This window comes from Pleurodeles waltl, chromosome 2_2 (genome assembly GCF_031143425.1).
Source record: "Pleurodeles waltl isolate 20211129_DDA chromosome 2_2, aPleWal1.hap1.20221129, whole genome shotgun sequence".
Classification (NCBI taxonomy): Eukaryota; Metazoa; Chordata; class Amphibia; order Caudata; family Salamandridae; genus Pleurodeles; species Pleurodeles waltl.
Genome location: NC_090439.1, coordinates 912,532,642 through 912,552,253, shown reverse-complemented (window position 1 = coordinate 912,552,253; position 19,612 = coordinate 912,532,642).

Genomic DNA, 19,612 nt, shown 5'->3' with positions numbered 1-19,612 from the left:
GGCTGCGCCAAGTGTGCAGTCTTCCTTCCCTCTCAGGCTCCATCAGGCTGATTGATTGGAGTCATTTCTCTTGTTCAAATCAAATAGGGGAAATTGTCGGAAAGGATTTGTTAGAAATGGGGTCTTTGGTTGGCAGTCAGGTTACCCCCGTGCCCAAGTAAGGACCCTCACTCTACTCAGGGTAAAGGAGAAGCACACTCAGTTAACCCCCGCCCACCCCCTTGGTAGCTTGGCATAAGCAGTCAGGCTTAACTTCAGAGTCTAGGTGTAAAGTATTTGTACCAACACACACAGTGATACAGTGAACCACTACAAAAAGACACAACACAAGTTTAGAAAAATATTCAATATTTTATGTAAATAAACAAGACCAAATATGATAAAAATCCACAATATACAGTTAAAAATATTAATTCAGCACTTAAAAGCAAGAAAGCAGTACTTCTTTGTCATTATTGGGTAGGACCCGTAGTTATTGGATTCCTATTTGGTTCAGTCTCAGGCCACTGGTCAGCTATTGTACACTGCATCCACAAATCACTTGGAACAAATATGTCAAACAACGTGTTCAAATCAATCCATAACACCTGTGGATTTTTCACAAATCATTCAACCTGTCTGTACCACTCTACTGGCTTGTAATTTTGGGAAATCATTGGTAAATGATGCAGGATCACTTCTACTCCATGGCACATGAACATGACCTGCACCAGACACTTCTCTCAAGGGGAAGGTTGTAACACCCCACCTCTGCTTTACCTGGAGGCAGTTCATCTGAAGGATTCATTATCCCCTTTGTCACCCATTTGGTCTCCCATTTATCTAATTCATTCAATTTCCTAATTTTTGAATTAGTTCTTTAAGCTGAGGTTTTTAGTTCAATCCTGGAGTTCTCATGTCAGCAGTGTCTTTTTCACTGAAACACTCGATAGCGCCTTTGTAAAGCCTTTGTTTTATTTAGGTCTACTTCATATTTCAGAACCAATTCTGTCAATTTATCATGAACTTGGCCAGCTGGGTTAGTGATGTCCCTACACATAAATGAAAGTGCATCTTCTTGATAAGTCTCTAATAGTTTAAGGCCAAGATTTCCAATAATCATTGCATCCAATTCTATTGTCAGCTTTGCCATATCCATAGTTCTTTACTTTGGTGTTGAATTGTTCCCTGACTCACCTTTGTACTCACACTCTCTCTAGATGGAGTACATCCATTAAAGAAAATTACACCCAGTCATCTATCTCCTTCACACTAATGGATTGAGTCACCACTGGAATCCTAGATATGGAATCCTTTCCTTGGGCACCATGTACTAAATTCAAAGATGGTTCCTACACATGAGTAGTATGGGGGAGTACTTTCTGGTAGTACCTTTTGATGTGCATCCCCACATATTCAAAGTCGTGTCTGCACTTGCTTCACATGGAGTGCTAGTATGTGTTGGAATTAAAAGGACTTAGGGCCAGATGTAGCAAAAGAAAATTTTGCGAGTTGCAAATTGCGAGTCATACCGACACGCAATTTACAACTTACAAAATTGTATGCAGAAAGGTGTCTCAGACACCTTCTGCGACTCGCTATGGGGTCGCAAAGACCCACCTCATGAATATTAATGAGGTGGGTCGCAAATTGCGACCCCATAGCGAGTCCCTGCACTCACAGGGATGGTGGCCTGCTGGAGACAGCAGACCTCCATGTCTGTGACTGCTTTTTTAATAAAGCAGGTTTTTTTTGGTTTTTTTTGCAGCCCGTTTTCCTTAAAGGAAAACGAGTTGCAATTCAAAAAAATAATGAAACCATTTGGTTGCACTTTTTCAGAGTAGGCAGTGGTCCATTGGACTGCTCTGAAAAAATATTTTCAGGGACATTCACAAAGGGGAAGGGGTCCCATGGGGGTCCCTTCCCGTTTGCGAATGAGTTACCACCCACTTCAAGTGGGTGTTAACTGCGAATTGCTTTGCGACCGCTTTCGCGGTCACAAAGCAATTCTGCATCCCGGTGCGAGTCGCAAATAGGAAGGGAACACCGCTTCCTATTTGCGAGTCGGATTCACATTTTGCGAGTCGGGACCGACTCGCAAACTGTGAATCAGCATCGCAATGGACGTTTTGCATGTCGCAAACCGCGTTTTTCACAGTTTGCGACGTGCAAATCGGTTCCTACATCTGGCCCAAACTCTCTAGCATCTGGACTATTTGGATCTCCGTTTGGTCCCCCAACGTTATTGGATACGGCCAGATTGTAAATATTTTTGCAGGAACCTTCAAATTTATACAAAGGAACTACCAGGTCAATAGTCACTGGGACTATAAGAGCATTAATAATACTCACAGTAAGATCCAATGGGGCACACTCTCTCAAACCTTCACTTCTAGATTCTTGGGTACATTAAATGAACACCTTCTACAGTCAGAAGTCATCTTGGCTGGGCAGTAGGAAAGGCAATCGCAACATTGCTACCAGTACCATTATTCTCACTCTCACTCCTGATTTCAATATACAGGGGTGGAAGTTCAGATAGTAATACATCCAAAAGACTACCTCCAGAGTCATCATAGCTAACTATGCTCATATGATCAGGCTTTTTTTTTATTTCTTCTCCTTCTATTTTCTAATTGTTTTCCTTTACCCTTCTCCCTCATCCACATCAGTGATCTAAGTCAGGTACAACCTAATGCCTTCTGTCATGTCTGTTTTCCACCTTTTCTGCTCAGCATCCCATCTGCAAACGTACATATTGCTTTCTTTGCTCTACCCTTTTCTCTGGAATGTTCCCAAGCATTAAGGGATTCATATTTTGGGGGTCGAAGAGACGGCTTCATTTCATACAGCACCCTCCTCAAATTTTCAATAATGCACAAATTAAATGTGCCATATTGTGGGAATCTCAATGGACCTTCCCTCACTGTGATCTTGTGCCACTGACCAAGCCAAACATGTGTGAAGTCCTACATTATTCACCATATAAAGACCTGGGGAATATTCGGGAGGCACCACGTCTCCCTCTCTACTGGGGATATGAACATCACCTCTAAACAAGTCTACAATAATTTTAAAGCATTTCATTTTCAAACAATAATCACAAATCTTCAATTCAATTCAAAGCAATGGCGCATTCACAATCTCTTGTTCTGAAGAAACTGCCAATAACCGCGCAGTGCCTTATGACATCCTCAACCAAGTGTAGCAGGGCACCACACCAACCAACCAATGCCAGAACTGCACACTATGACATCGATCTCCCTCCTCAAAGCAGATCCCCTCCTTTACAATCTGCATGCACAATCGCTCCACAATAGATCAACACACACACATATACAAAATACAATAACCTTTTCTGCTCTACTAAAGAATGAATAGTTTCAAACACACAAGAGAATGTCCAAATACTTTGAATGAAACCTCAACCTGCGAGGTATCATCTAGAGCCGTACAGCTTCACTCTGCAAACTAAAATCCACTATATCAATTGCCTCACATTCACACAAAGTAAATCCCTATCTTACATGTGCTGCCGAAGACGTCTCACAACAAACACAACCTCTTAGAAGGCAATTTAATTTGGTGTCTTCTGCACCTTTTAATACTATACTATTCTGGCACCTTAGACCATGCCAGAACCAATAAGCTCTTCAACTTTTCTGTAAATCACCACACGCACACAACATATAAAAAAATCTCCACAAGACACAACCCAAATTCACACAATCACTGCATATTAGATATGAACTGCTGCAATGCACAACTCTATTAATGCTCACACTTCTACTGCCAATGTAACTCTCTTCCAAGTCTCTGCAATTTTGGTGATCCTCCAGCCCGGAGTACTTGCATCTAAGGTCGGGCACTGGGGACTAACTACTTTGAATATAGTTCCAGTTTCCCTCACTTTGGAAAGGGAACTATCCTCAGCTACCATCTGGCCTGGCTCTGGGAACTATTCCTAAATCTGGGGCTCTATTTATCTTTTTTCGAGTTCCAAGGGGTGAGGAGACACACTTTACAAATTCTCAATATAAATTACAGTGTATCCTGTTGGCATTGAATCTCAGGGACCAAGGTAAAGTTCAAAGGGATTTATTGCACACTGAAAGTCAAACATACCTAAATGAGCCTCAAAAACATGGTATAAAAGCATAAAAGCACCAAAAGAGAATAAAGTTTAGCACAAAACTGAATTTAATTCAGCATGTGCAGAACCAAGATTTCAATGGTGATGATGCAGAAAACAAGGGAAAAATGTCTGATGCTTAAATCCAAGCTCACATTGTCCTGTTCAACCATTGAATCTAAATTCCTAACTATTCTAAGCACTAAAGGGATGTCAGTAAAAGTATCAGCACTACAGGACTTCTGTAGAAGTTTCTGTTAATAGAGTTGTCAGTAGCAAGAAGCCACTTAGTCTAATAGGACAAGAGATCTGTACCTCAGAGAGGTCCGTTCTAATTAAGGGGCAATGGGAATCTAAATCTACAACTAACTAAATCACATTTAAAATTTGATTCTTCCAGAAGCTGACATCGCAGCCAAAACCTTCCACTGAACAACAGTTCTATAAATCAATAGTCTAATTGACAGTGAACCTTTTAAATGGAATCAGTTCAGCCTTGATTCACTCCCATGCTGAGGAATTCCAGATGGGAGGCAGGCTGGAATCTTCCATTTACTCCTCTTGACCTTGGTAACGTCTCTTCTCAGGCCCTCTTATCTTCTTTGCACAATATTGTCCCTATTATCCAAAGACTCGTACCTTTGCACCTGCACCTTAGAAAGATATGCAATAAAACAAGCTTTCCGGTTGAAGGTTTAGAACTTGGGCCTTCACTCTAGCCAAGGTAAAATAAACATGAATGCTATTTTAGTTCAAATGGTTTTTCAACACGTTTCGCATGGTGAATATGAAATAATTGAAAAACTAACGTTTCTATAATACTATATTGTAAACATACTTGGAAATGGTGAATAAATGTGGTTTACATAAAAAGTTACATTGATACATGCACATTACTTGTATGCATTTCAGAGCACCACGTTATATGGAAAGCCCTTTTTACATGTTTACATAGGAAAATAATCGCTCCTTTATTTCACATTTTATGAGACATAATGGCACAGCCAAGTTATGCTCTCCCAAGAGTAATGAATGTTATGAGGAAGACCTAGACTTCGGCACTTGTCATAAGGCAGATGGGATACCGAGGATCTCTGTGATAAAGTAACCCATTTGCCAAACTCTAAATCAGGCCACTGTTTTTTTTAATTCCACCTTCTGAACTTCATAAAAAATGCTGACCAACTGTATGGGAGTGTATTGATGAATGAGTATATCTTAGCAGCCTTCAGCAGTAGCAGTCTGTAATGTTTTTACCCTGCTTCTAATTCCACCGACTTTCCATGCATAACTGCCTACTACCTTTCTTGTGGTCTTCTTTTCTTTTTTGAGAGTCCTACCGCTGCTCCCTTTATGGGTGCCCTCCAGCTTCTTATGGGCTTTCAATTCACTGTGGGCTTTCAGGGTGTGGAACAGCACAGCAGATCTGTGAAGATACTGTGGCACTTTGCCCACTGGATATCTGACCCTGTACAAGGACAGTTCTACCAGACTCCAAGAGGTTGCCTATTTAATCCAAAGTGCAAACTTATCAACAATTGATGAGTTGACACCACTGCTTGTTCTTTCCAACTAAACAATACAGCGAGAAACGGTGCAACCCTCCCATGCAGATAATCTTACCTGACTGTTATTTAATGGAAACAGTTATATAGGGGTACATTTGTAAAAGTCCATACATTGTGAATGGCCATAGTAATCAGCCAACGGCTGATTAATATTGGCTGATCAATATGTCAATAATTCTCATAATGACCAGTGGCTGACAGGAGCGGATGCTTTGTCCATCTACCTGCATAGAATTTTTGCAATTAGTATTGCTTGTCTTTCTATTTAGAATGCGTTGACACTGGCCAGACTATCAATCAATCCGTTAACTTGTAGAGCACAATGTGTCTCCTGTGAGGGTATCCAGGTGCTGGCAGGGTCCAGGGCCTCAATGAAAGAGACAGCTATCTAGCATCCTTCCGAAGTCCTGTAGTGTAGGGGATGTCTTGAGGTTTGTGGGGGAGCAGAGGCATTTCAGGATTTGGCTGCGAGAAAGGAGAATTATCCTGTTCTGCTGAGTCAAATGCTGGGACTGTGGGCCAGCATGAGGGAAGTGAGGCAGAGGTGTCTACTGGAATCGTGGAATCTTATGCAGTGGTTGATGTAGGCGGGTCCGGAGTCATGCAGGGCCTTGAACGTATGCGTGAGAAGCTTGAATTGGCATCTCTTGTGGACGTGAGACTAGAAAGACCTTCAAAACAGCATAGACTACACTGAAAGGAGCCATTTCTCTTTCTTGCTTCCTCCTTATTTATAATGTAGACAATTTACTTTGCTGGGTAAAAGGCTATGAAACAACTTCCCGTTACTATACAGCTGTCATTATATGGCTTCATAATACAACTTCAAAGACTCCTTCTTGGGCTCATCTCCTTTCATAATGTATTTTAATTACTGGTTTTAGTCTCTCTCTCTCCTCTCCCTCCCCCGTGTGAAAGTCATTTTTTATAACTTTATTATCCCTACATTTTTACAAAGTTTTACCTTTTGCACCAGAGTTTTGGATTATAGAATAATAAACACTAAAACTAAATGAAGGATGTCCCTAGCAAACGTTGCACACAACTAAAGTTTGGCAAATATATGTAGGTCTAGTCATACCATTAAAGCATTATTGTGCTGTATTGCATAATCCCTGTGAGCCAGTTCAGAAAGTCATCAGCCAGGCCTCACAAAGAAACTGAGTATACATATACATGAGGAAATAAGGTTCAACAGACTTAACAAAATGAAATGAATTATTATTTAAAAAAAAACAATATTAATGTCGTAGTATTGTTATTTAGTGAATAGGAATAGCTTCTATGCTACTAGCCTATGCGTTAGTCCTACATGAGCTTTAACATGCAAGTCACTGTTCTTTATCCGCTTCTGCAGCACCATCCGCACAGCAGATCTCAAAATACTGCCTCCTTAAACACCAAACTGTGCTGGTGCTCTTTGCCTCTTTGGTGGCACCCATCTTAGGTATAGGTACATTTGTTAACTCTGACAATTTTGCCATTCCTTTAGAAAGAGGATAGATGGATTTGCTCACAGCCATGAAGGAAACTGATAGACCAGACTGCATCAATGCATGGGTATTAACTTGTAACCTATCAGTCAAATCTACCCTTCGGATATTCTCCCTCCCCTCACTAAACTATGAGTGCGCTAGTCTGGAACTCCAGAGCTTTGTGCAGAAGACAGAAATCCCTGGCAAAGAGCCCCCTCGTGGAATTTGCTGGGCATTGCAGTATCAGCCTGATGAGGGGCACAGACCAATGATGAAGAATTCCACCTTTGGGTGGGTGAGAGCTTGTGCTTTATACAAAAGACATCTTTGATTAACTCAGTTGGTCCTGCTACCAGAATTAGGTTAACCAGACTTTCACTAAGGAACTGAGAACCTATTTTTGGATAGTGTTGAATGTCATCTAATGTTTACCTATTATATGCTTCCAGTGGCGGCCTGTTGTAGACCAAGATGCAGCGGCGGATACTGATAACTAATAGCATCAGTGGGACAATGAAACTGGCTGAAAGCGACCTGAATTACTGGAGACAGGAAACTTCCTTTTATAGCCCTGAGCTATGCTAACTTCACGGACACCAAAGACTAACATCCAGGGGCTTGTGATGACCAATGGACTCCGCAGTTTTCTGTTGAAGATCACACAGGGACGAAAGTTCATCTTCCTTATGTGTATCCATCCTATTGCTGCACCTTTGACACTGACAAGGCCAAATGCGAGCTTTTGGCTTCAATGGAACTAATTAACCACGATTCCTGTGACTAATGTTTCCAGTACTCCTGCATTACAGGAGTAAGCCAGGAATACCTCAAGAGTAAGTCACACCTACTCATACCAAATCATTGGGACTCAAGCCTCATGTCATGAATGGCAGTAGCAATCAACCAATGATTGATAAATATGGGTTTACTGACATGTGAATGACACAATAAGTAATGTCACAAGAAGGCTACACCCACATAGTTGTCAGTAGCTCAGGGGCACAGTTCAGCTTTTTAGGGCAAGCCTACAAAACTATCCTCGGTTAGTAGTGGGCCAGGGAGTATAACTCAGCTTGCTTCTGACTTAGTTCCGACCAAATGATCTTTGTACATACATGCATTCTGGTGTTTCCATGATAGCTTCCTCATTCCAGAGTTGACTCAAATTGGTATACGATTTTAGCTTTAAATCGTTATGAAGGTAAAATGCAATATCACTAAACTTTTGAAAATAGTGTTTTCTACGTTTTGACGTTTCATATAGTAAGCTAAATTACTGGGCATTAAAGTTTTTTTTTTTAACAAAAGATCGCGATATTCCATGAACGTTTGAGGAAATAATGCTAAATTACACTATCAAGGTGAGATTGGGTTGCCATGACATAGTGAATGTGCATCTCGTGTAAACAAAAAAAAATCGAGATATACTGGTAGGAGAATGGCTGCCGCTGTTAATATCTCTTAGTGGGACATTCACTGTACAAATCAGTCTCCTGTTCATATTGCGTGAAACTGTTTTGTGTGCGGTGAAGACTCGGTGAAAAAAATTACATAAAATTGAGCAATTTTCGCAAAATGTACATAAAATGAAAATCTGCAAATTTTGCTAGCAATTAAAAATTCGATCAATTCTACACTTAACTCACTCTGACTGTGAAAACCAAGACTGCACAAGTTCTGAAAAGTAATATGCATATATTCCTGAGATTTTAAATATTCGGGTAACTGTGCGCTTCCTCAGGTCAGAGCTACATAGAATTTCACATGGGAGAAAACTGTATTTTCTTGGTAGGAATATACTTACCATGATCTACATTTATAAATATAGCTCATTGACTTGGCTCTCCACTACCTGGCAAGTGCTAAGTGCCGTTGATTGCCAGTAAGCGCGCTGGCCACTGCTGCGGCAAATAATTGAATTATACATGTTTCTGAAACACTCGTGGCTGCTAAAGTTCAACTTCCTCGGACGGCAAAGGGCTTCGGAGAAAAGGAAATTAAGATTATTAAAATTATTTCAAAGCACCCCCTTCCTCGCACAGTCGTTAACCAAGAAGTTCAATATATTGCAGCACTAAATCAGCCTCCATGCGAGTGCCAGCAGGTCGCCGCCCATCGGCGCTCGCGCTGCAATAGAACACCGAGGAAAACAAAGCAATACTGTTCCACGTGTTTTAATTAGAGAATGAGAGACTCATTAGAAAGCAGACCCCGAACGTGAGTCTAATGAGATTGCAAATAACCAGGAGGCATAACCTCCCACCTTATTGTTTGATTTATGAGATATAAAGATTTAAATAATTAAACTGAAATCGAGCCAGTTGTAACTCAGCAATGAATTAACAGCCATTCTCAAATTTGTATTCACCTTGTGTATCTTCATTTGCGCCTGGTATTTAAATGTACCGTCTTAAGGCACTTTGGCAGTAGGCCTTCTATTACAAAGGCCCTCTATTACAAAGGCCCTGGATTCCTTTGGAATCTGTTATTACACTATTCCTCAAGCCGGGTTTTACCATCATTGGTGGCCATCCTCGTGAAATGTTGGAGCTCACGTTCAGACATTTTCAGCCACAGTTTGGAATGCCCTTCCTGCCTACCTCAGGTCCCTGGGCAACCACTGGGTCTGTCTTAAAACTGTATTGGTTTCTATCTGTTCTCTTAGCACCCTCCACTGGGCCCTTCTGACTAGTTCAGGCACGTCACCGCAACAACCCCATCCTGAGCATCAGTGCGCTATATACATTTGAAAAACAATAATAACGACAAGACCAATAAAAGTGCATGGACATATGATATTGTGTGAGCTCAGTAATGTACCTACATAATTCTAATCTTTAATCCGCTCAGTAAAGAATATAAGGCACGAAAAGTTCGCTGGCTTGCGCTGGCGCATAATTACTGACAAGTACATTAAACTGCAGGCCCTTGAAGGCAGAATGATCTGGATTCAATTCTGGCTTTGAAATGACACGCAGTCCTTTAATTTGGGCTACATAACTGGCAGCCGACTTTGATTGTGTCTGTTTACAGTGGGTAATTAACATAAAACGCTTGTGTCTGAATGGCTCTTTGTGCCTCAAAAATAAATCTCCAGCTTCTACCGAGAATGCAGAAATACATATTGGTTTGGATGATTAGCTGCAGTCTACAGTGTGTGGAAATCAGGGTCTCCAGGGGACCCAAGGCGCTTTAATGTTTCCTCTATGCAATCTTTTTTTCCATTTAATGTGTCCAAGTACTTCAAGGTATATGTCAAATCCAAATGGCTTAATTTGTTGCCTGCTTGTTTCTTATACACATTACTGAAGATATCAAAATATGTCTAAATTATTCGAATGTTTTATGTTTAAGGGCCTGATGTATGAAAAGACTGGCCACAAAAGTAATCACAAATTTTGCACCAACATTTTCTGACCTATGTTTAGTTTTGCAATAGGACCTAAGTGCTAATAGATCACATAGGAACATCACTAGTTGCAGTGTGGTCGCAGAACGACCTGCTTTGTGAATATTAATGAGGCAGATCAGTATTTGTTTCCCTTTGTCATTAGCTACAAACCAAATAATGATGACCTGAATGGAACAACAGACCACCACCCTTGTGTTTGAGTTGTCAAATGGTATTTTTTTTTAACAGAATATGTTCCTTAACAGAATCAGTGCAAGCAGGAAGTGGTCCTTGGGATGACTGCCCAGTCCTTTTGAAATCATCAACACGATTCTTAAAGGTGAAGCTGTATGCAGGACAACATCCCCTTTATGAATCAGTTATCACTTTCTTTGAGAAGGCAGTAACTGTTTAATAGTTTGCGACTCCAATTGCGGACTCAGACCATTGATATATAGCATTTGGTATTGCAAATAGGAGGAGATGCCCCTTGCTAAACGCAATTCGGAATGGGTCAGTCAACCCATTTTACAAATGAGAAATGACCCCATAAACCCCCATCATTTTTATTAATTTTAACCATACTCACTATCACAACTAATAAAGGGACACCTTTGTGAATAGTGAGGTATTTTTAATCTTTAGATCCCCAGCAACTATTGATAAGTGCTCCCAAAATTCATTTGAGCCCACCTAAACTTTTAGGGGCTGAGGTGGACCTGATGATGAAGCATGCCACTATTAGATTGGGTGACGGACAACATAAAGAAAATACATGATTTTCTTTATTGGAGTGAAGCTAGGTATAGTGGGGTGAATGCCCCTGAACATGGCATACTGCAATAGTTTGGAATAGGAATACATTGTGGTTATAGTTTCATGTTTTTTTTTGCCAAGTAGAGGACAATTACAATAAACTTGTCTCTATAGTTTTGCAGCGGTCCTACTTGTGACCCAAATTGCTGCCTCATCACAGGATACTGGCAAGGATTTAGAGTATTCACTGAAATGTAGTTGAGAATCACATATCAATAGAGAGGTTGAGGCTGTTTATGCTTGCATTTGGAATAGTTAAAAGGGATTATTTGGGTTCTTACTGATGGTAATGTGTGTACCATTGAAGATGCCGATTGTGGCAGGGAGGCCTCTTATGCTATAGAAATCCCGTAGAGCGTTCCATATCTTCTGTGATATCTGAAGGGAAAAGTAATTTTCCACATGGAAATTAAGTACATTGGTGACTTGGCATACAGGCATGATGACAGATGACAGTATTGTTTCTGGAAACACTGTGAAGGGAACCGATGACATCGTAGCAAACTGTGTCTAGCAGCTTGGATTCAGTGGTCACAGCATGATAAACTGTCGTCCTGAAGTTTCCCTTTAGTCTGCTTTCTAGATTCAGCTTAATTTCCGAAGTTGAGGAGCTCTAGTGAGAACTATTCATCTGTGCAGTTTGTCATGCAGTTTCATTTATGAATTAGTGGTGTGGCTGGCAGCCGTCCATTTCATGTTATTCAAGGTAAGTGTCCCCAGCTGTGTGCCATCCAAGATCTGTTGTTTATTGATAGTGATATGTCAGGTGTCTTCTACTGTAGCTGTAGGTGCTGTCCTCTTGATTTTTGCTCTACCGGGTTTGCAATTAAGTTTTTGCACCATTTTTACTTGGTTACATTTGCTCAAAATAAAGCAATTTTCTAACACGTGTGTGCTGTGATAGTTCATTTTTATTTTCTTAATTTATAGTTGGAGGACGTTTACAATGTGCTAATGTGAATTAGATACTGTGGATGTATTTTACATATGTGAAGATGCAGTTTCTTACGTTTTAGCTTTATGGGCCAATTGGTAATTTTCGTGAGTTGTAGTTGTCATATAGTTCTGATGGTTAATGCAGGGCCTAGTTTCTGTTACATTTTGGTAAAAATGATATAATTATCAGCTCTTAGACTGTTATCTATAGGTCCAGTGCTTCCCAAACGTTTTAGAACCACAACCCACATTTTATAACAAACTTTAGCGACCCACCTAGCTTTCGTGGACATTAGGAGGACAATTTCTTTTTACAGTAAATAAAGCATCCAAAGGTAGTGCACTGTAATTTATAGGCAGCACATTTTCTATTAAAATGGACACAAAATGTGCACAGACAAGATACAACTGTAGTGCATGAGTTTCAGTGAAGATTTTGCTTTTGTGCATCATGTAATGTGTCTTGATTTGTTTAGATCCTATTAAATGCAATGTTTCCATCACATCCTCAGAATTCTAAACAAAAACGAGCTTCATTGTTGCTTTCTTAACTGCTGAATGTGTGCAGTTTAGTCTCTTTGTACCCAAGCAAGGTTGTCACATTATTCACTTTACATTTCTTTCTCTAACTGCACAGTGAGAAGATTTTGTAAACAACAGTTCCTATGTTAAGAAAATAAGCAGTAATTTGTCAGAAGACATCACCTGATATATGGCCTCTGTCTTTGGATTGCAGCAAACAGGAAAAGATAAATATAGAATTTAAAGACATCTTTATCGATTGCTTGTTGGACTTTTGTAACCCACCAAGTATCAACTTCTGCTTCCCAGTTTGGGAAACACTGTTCTACGTGTACATTTGTAACTAAGTCCGGCATGCCAGTGTAATTTATGATGCATTCACCCCACTAGGTCTTGAAAGTCTAGGGAAAAGATCTCCATTCACAAAGGGTATTTTCATTAGCACAACCCAATGTAAACAGACATCATTGTTTTCAATTACAAGGGGAACATCTGCTCTACAAGGGTGGGAGAAAGACAGCTGAATTTCTTACCCACAGCATCTCTGGAGGACACTGAAAATAAAATGACTTCAGACTTTGCAAAGGATGAGGCATATCGAAAAGCCCATCAATGGCTGAGCCACATTCTCCAAAAAGGACAGTGAGAATCTGCTGTGATAGTATGACAAGATCAGTGCACCTTTAATGCACAAGAAGTAACATTCTTTACTATTAGCAATGAACAGAACTTAAGAGTCTTCCTTCGGCTTTGTCCTAGATAAGCATAAATGAAAGATTCCTGATTTGTTTATTTCTAAGAACATTAACCTTTATTTCCTTATTGAAGCATGATTAACTGATATATTTCAGTCAATATGAGACCTTGTTTCACCACAGTGCACCATCATCCACCTGGATAGGAAAGAGATCCTTGAAGGATGAGAAGCTGTTATACTCAATTAAATAATTAGCTGTTAGATTAAAGAAAAAAAAACAATTTATATTATTTGCATGACTTTCAATACAATTAAACGTTTTGAGCCAATTGCCAGTAAAATGCACTCATTTCAGCACCTGCAGGGTGACCACACAACGTTTGTAGACTGCATAATTACATTTGTAACTTAGAAATTGATGTCTCCCAGCAGTAATGTGTTCTTTTTAAAGTTTAACCTATAGTTCCAATATTTAAAGGAGGCAACTATATCACAGCTATTTACATTCTTAACAAACATATAGACCTCTTAATTGCCCCTGGGGGGAACATTGAAAACGTAAGAAACCTAACAGTGGATCAGGATATGGAACAAAATGAGACAAGTGAACACAACTGAAAATATAGCTCAGGCCATATGTGATTCCTATTAGAGCAAGAAACCAATAAATCAACAAGCTTGCAATCCAATATTTAGAAACCATGAATGAAACTGTTGACACAAGACAGACAAAAACTAAAAACAATAAAGCAAATATTATGGCTCAATGGTATTCAGAAGCCTTGAATGTAACACAAGTGACTGGCAAACCTAGAAGAATACTTAGGATGGAAACATTCCCCTATGTCAGGTTTCGAGGTCAGAGCGAGGCAACGAATATGGCGTTACCTATGTTACCATGACACCTCAGGAGATCTCATACTATCTACGTGCCATTCACTCAATGCATGGCAGGGCTTTCCTGGCAATACAAACATGGGTCCTTTAAGTAAAAGATTCAAAAACAAATAAACCATAGAGATACAATGTAGTCTATGCTACGTATTCAAATGGACAATATAACACATTTATCATGTCAGGGTAAAGAACATTGTAGTGGGGAAACAAACACCGAAAAGGTCATCAAAGTTTACGCACTCAGGGATTTCTTCTGTGGCATAAATGAAAATGACTTCTGTCGAAGAAAAGGGGAAAACAGAGAGAGTGAGAGAGGAGAAAGAGGGAAAAACTAAGTTAGATTACATTTGTTCAGCCACAAGAGCTGTATTCTATCATCACACCATGCAAGTAGTGTTGAAGCGCAGGCATGAGAATCGCAGTGGGGGTAGTTGCATAAAAGTGAATGCAAGCCATGCAAAATAAGTACAAAATCGTGTAAGCTGACCACAGAGTTAATTGTCAACAATAGCAGTAATGTAGAATCCTACAAAACAACAAACAATGGTGCCAACATCGCAGTGACAGAACTAGCGTAATATTAGGAAGCAGGAGAACCAAAGTAAACTGACCCTGAAGGAGCCACTGTATGGTCCTCAAGTCAACAAAACATGCTGCTAAACACATCAGGGCGAAATGCAAATGTATTTATTCAAGAGGGCTCCAATGATCCAGTGCTGCTAAAGAATGGGAAAATAAACAAGCATTTTCAATGCAACGGGTCTCGCATTTGTTCGGGTTAGAGCTATTATCGTTGTGAAGCAAAAGAAACGCAGCGCGATCGCACTGCGTAGAAAATAAACAGATAAAGTAGTCCAGACCCCAGGCTGAAAACATGGAGCCTCGTAGGTTTTTAGTACTTTACCGGTGCTGTGTAGGTTGGCTAAACACCGGAAAAGGCATGACATATGCATGCCTTTCACAAATGAAAGGAAGCGGATTTTAAAAGGCAAGCCCACGAACCAATGTAAGTGACTGACATGGCATGGGTGTGGTTTGAAGCCCAAAGAGAGATTACAGAATGGACGGAGTGCTTTGCACTCGCCCATAGAAATTGAGAAGGAAATACACAGAAGTCACAATTCGGGCAATTAATATTCTAAACAAAGTAGCCAACCTGAAGTTAATCACAGAAATCCTTAAGTCGATATAATTGGGGCACTGGTTTATATCTGCAATTGTACAGTGCCACAAGAAGGTATGGAAATCGTGACCAATACAGGAGAATATCGAGCTGCCTGAAAACAAAATTGTCATATTGCATAAAAACAACATATTCTATACGGGCCAAAACAATAAATGAGTACCGCCACTCACCCAATTCCATGAATAGTATCAGTTTGAAGCAGTGTAGCCACAGCAATGTGGGGTGGCCATCTAGAAGTGATGGTGTGTATGTGAAAATAATGTGAGTGCATGAAAAGATAGCGGGTAGAGAGGAGGAACAGAGGGAAATCAGTAGCCGAAAGGGAAAGCAGTAGTAAAGTAAATAAAAGTAAAAAAAGGAAACAGAAATATCATCATACATACAAATGATATAAATTGCATAACAAAAGGAAACGGAATTGCAATATAAGGATCAACATTTTTAAATCAACCTCTTTCCTTCACCAGACTTCAAAAAAACATATCATATTAAATAAATAACTAGGCTGAAAAAACAGTGTCCAGTGAGAGGAGAGGATGGCAGCCATAGTTTTAGTAATATCGAATCACAATGTGTGCATGACAAACAGGACACCATCTACATATACAAGACAAGAAACATCACTGTCATTAACTAATTAGAAGAAAGCACATGTGAGCATATTCATTTCAGAATCAATCTATGGCCTGAGACAGGTGCAGGGACAGTTCAAAGTGTTGAGAAATGAGCACCCAATGACTATTGAAAGGGAAAAATAACGGCCATGTTAGAAGTCACAAAATCACAGTACGTGCAGAACAACCAAGGGACCATAACCATATGAGGGAAAAACCCTCAGAAGCCATAAATAAAGAGAAGATCTCAGACCTTATTTAAATGTATATATAGAGTTCACCTGATAACTCATTTGAAAAGGGTGCAGCCAGCAAGTGTGAAAAATTGAATACAGTCAATAGTCAAAAGGCAGTCCAATCCTCCATTTTGTTCAGGCCAGAGTGCAATATATTGGTATGTGGTATAATTTTGAGATCCTCTTTATTAGGTGTAGCAGTGATATATGCATCTTGTAGGGGTGGCACGACAACAGTGATCACCTGCCACTGAAGATCATTCTGTGTGTCCTTTCTACATAAAGTGGTCGATCAAAGGTGCATTGGAAACTTTACAACATACTCGGCTCCTGTGTTGGCAGATATGAATGCAGACCTTCTGTGTTGTTTGGCTAATATAGATTTTGGTGCATTGACAAGTACATACACAACAATTACAGTATTACAATTTGAAAACTGGTTCAAAGTGATTTTGATATTGCCATACACAAAAGTTTTGGACTCAATCGTAAACTGGCATACACTACAATTAACACACTTAGAATGTCCCATTAGAGGAGGCAGCCCCAAAGTTCAATGAGTGCGGGATTGCTTGCTCTTACCAAATGGTCTTTAATATTTTTGGTGTTGTGGAATGCAAACAAGGGACATTCAAGATTGAGCTCACCCGCGTTGAGGACTGGCCAGTGTTTGTGAATACATTTTTTCAATTGGTTGGAAACTGGGTAACACATACCAGAAGGTCACTATCTTCTCTTTTCTTTGGAGTAAGGAGTGCATCTCTCGGGCAACACCATGCCCTTTTCATACATCTGTGAGGATAACCCCTAGCATAGAGCTTGCTCATCAAAACATTAGCCTCCAGAAAGAAGTCCTATTCAAAAAACAATTCCTACAAATATGAAGAAATTGGAAAAATTGAAAGGAGTCTCTTAATGCTCTGGAATGGTTGCTTGAGGACAAGAGGAGAGTATTCATCTCTTTGGGTTTCTGATATAATGATGTGACTAGTTCACCATCAGAAGTTCTTATTGGTAGATCCAGAAAAACAATTTCAGATCTGCTGTGTGTAAATGTAAATTTGGGACCACTACTGTTAATATAAAGTCACTGGCATAGTTCAATCAGGGTGTCTTCCAACCCATGCTAAATCATAAAAATGTCATCTATGTATTGTTTCCAAATGATGATGCTATTTTGGAATGGGTTATGAAAGGATATTGTTAAGCTCTAAATTGTTCATAAAGAGTATGGCAAAATTAGGGACAAAAACGGCCCAACAGACATTCCTTTATCCTGTTGAAAAAACAGCCATCAAAGTAGACAAAATTGTGGGTGAGACATAGTTCAAAGAGTTGAATAATGAAGGAAGCAGGGACCAAGTGGGGGTGAGTCCTGCAATCAAGGATTTTCTCAGTGAACTTAATGCTCTCTTCCTGAGGAATGTTGGTGTACAGGGACTCAACACCCAAAGTACAGAGAATACTTGTGTCGGAGTCAAAAGGCAAGTGTTCTATCTGATTGATCATATTCATGGTGTCCTTAACATAATATCATGTTTTTTGTACAAAATCCTTAATAAAGAAGTCCACATAATGGCCCAATGGTTCAATGATTTTATAAATAGCCCATCGGAGCTAAATACTCAGCATTATAAGTGTTATATGTTTCTGGGATCCAGAGGGAGGTGTCAGCTACTGTAACAATTGGTCTTAAGGCAAACTCCCACATTTCACAAAAACACCTTAAATATATTTATAGCCTGGCACACTTGAACTGGATCAAAAGAGTACAAACAGAGATATGCCTGGATTGTCTGTGATCATCTAAGAACGTCATTAGCGATATTCTATACTTGACTAAGGTTTCTGGCACCTACAATATCCCTATGGCACTTGTAATATGTTCGACAGGATATCCATCATGTTTGTGATGGTGTAACTCATCCGCCAAAATCTAAATCAGGCCCTTTTTCTGACTAATAACATTCCCTATCTAATTAAGCATAACTCGTTAGAGAGGAGTGACAGACCTGCTAGTTTTCCTTTTCTTCAAAAAGGGTACAACACCATATTTATTTTTGGTGCTAAGGAGGTCTATCAGGTGTTTCCCCCTAAACCCTAAACAGTGGGGGACATAACATTGTACTTGGATTTCCTCTAGCATTAACAGCTCAAAAGCTTGGAGGCTACTGAGAACAGGCACGTGATAGCCAGAGAATGTAGATTGGGATTTCTTGGTCAGATTGTTTCAGTTCCTGACCAGAGCTGTCTGAGACAGTATAGATAGGAAGTTCCCTTGTTACACCTGTGCCTGGTTCTGGGTGGTGAGTTGCTCCTGCCATCGCACTCAGTATAGTACATCATATAGCTTTGCACCTCTCATCTCCATTTTCTACCTTTCCCCTCATGGATGAGTTTTTGGTTAATTACTAAGCAGTCTGTGTTGTGCCTTGTTCCTGGGATTTTATCCCTTTCCACCGTAATTATATACGGTGCCTGGGGTATCTGTGATTTCATGCCTAAATTCTGCGGGGTTGTAAAGCTAGGTGCAGAATACCTTTGGCCAGAGGCTGAAAAGTCATTCCGTGATTCTTAACTATTCAAAGTTCAATTTTAAATATTTTGTTTTCTTTAACCTTAAGACTATTGTTCTGGTTGTATAAAACTACAATGGTGCCTGTATCCCAGCAGCTACTTACATGGCCAGAGTGCTGTATCCACAAGAGAGATGGGCTCCTATGTTTGTCTCTCACTACACTTTCCCGCTATTGTCCAAACTCTGTCATCATTGCGTGTTCCCATTTTTACTATAAACAGGGTGACAGGAAGATTAGTACTAATGATGTGTCCAATCTGTAAATATTTAAGTCTGATATTCCCTGTTATTTTACCAAAACGTAAGTAGATGAAAGTAAAGAATTCCATTCCTCCTCTTCAGAAAAGAACACTGGCTTCTCTGCACATACATATGAGCAATGTTTCACCTTTGATGTGAATAAGGTAAAAATGTTTGCATTCTTCCTAATATCACTCCCAAAAGTTCATTAGGTATGTGACTCTACTGTGAACCAAAGGTCACATGGGTCTTCTTTCAGAGAGGTAATCCATTCAGAAATGCACAACACAATTGCTAATATGAAACTAACCACTCACTTCCATGAACCACACTCTTAATACTTTC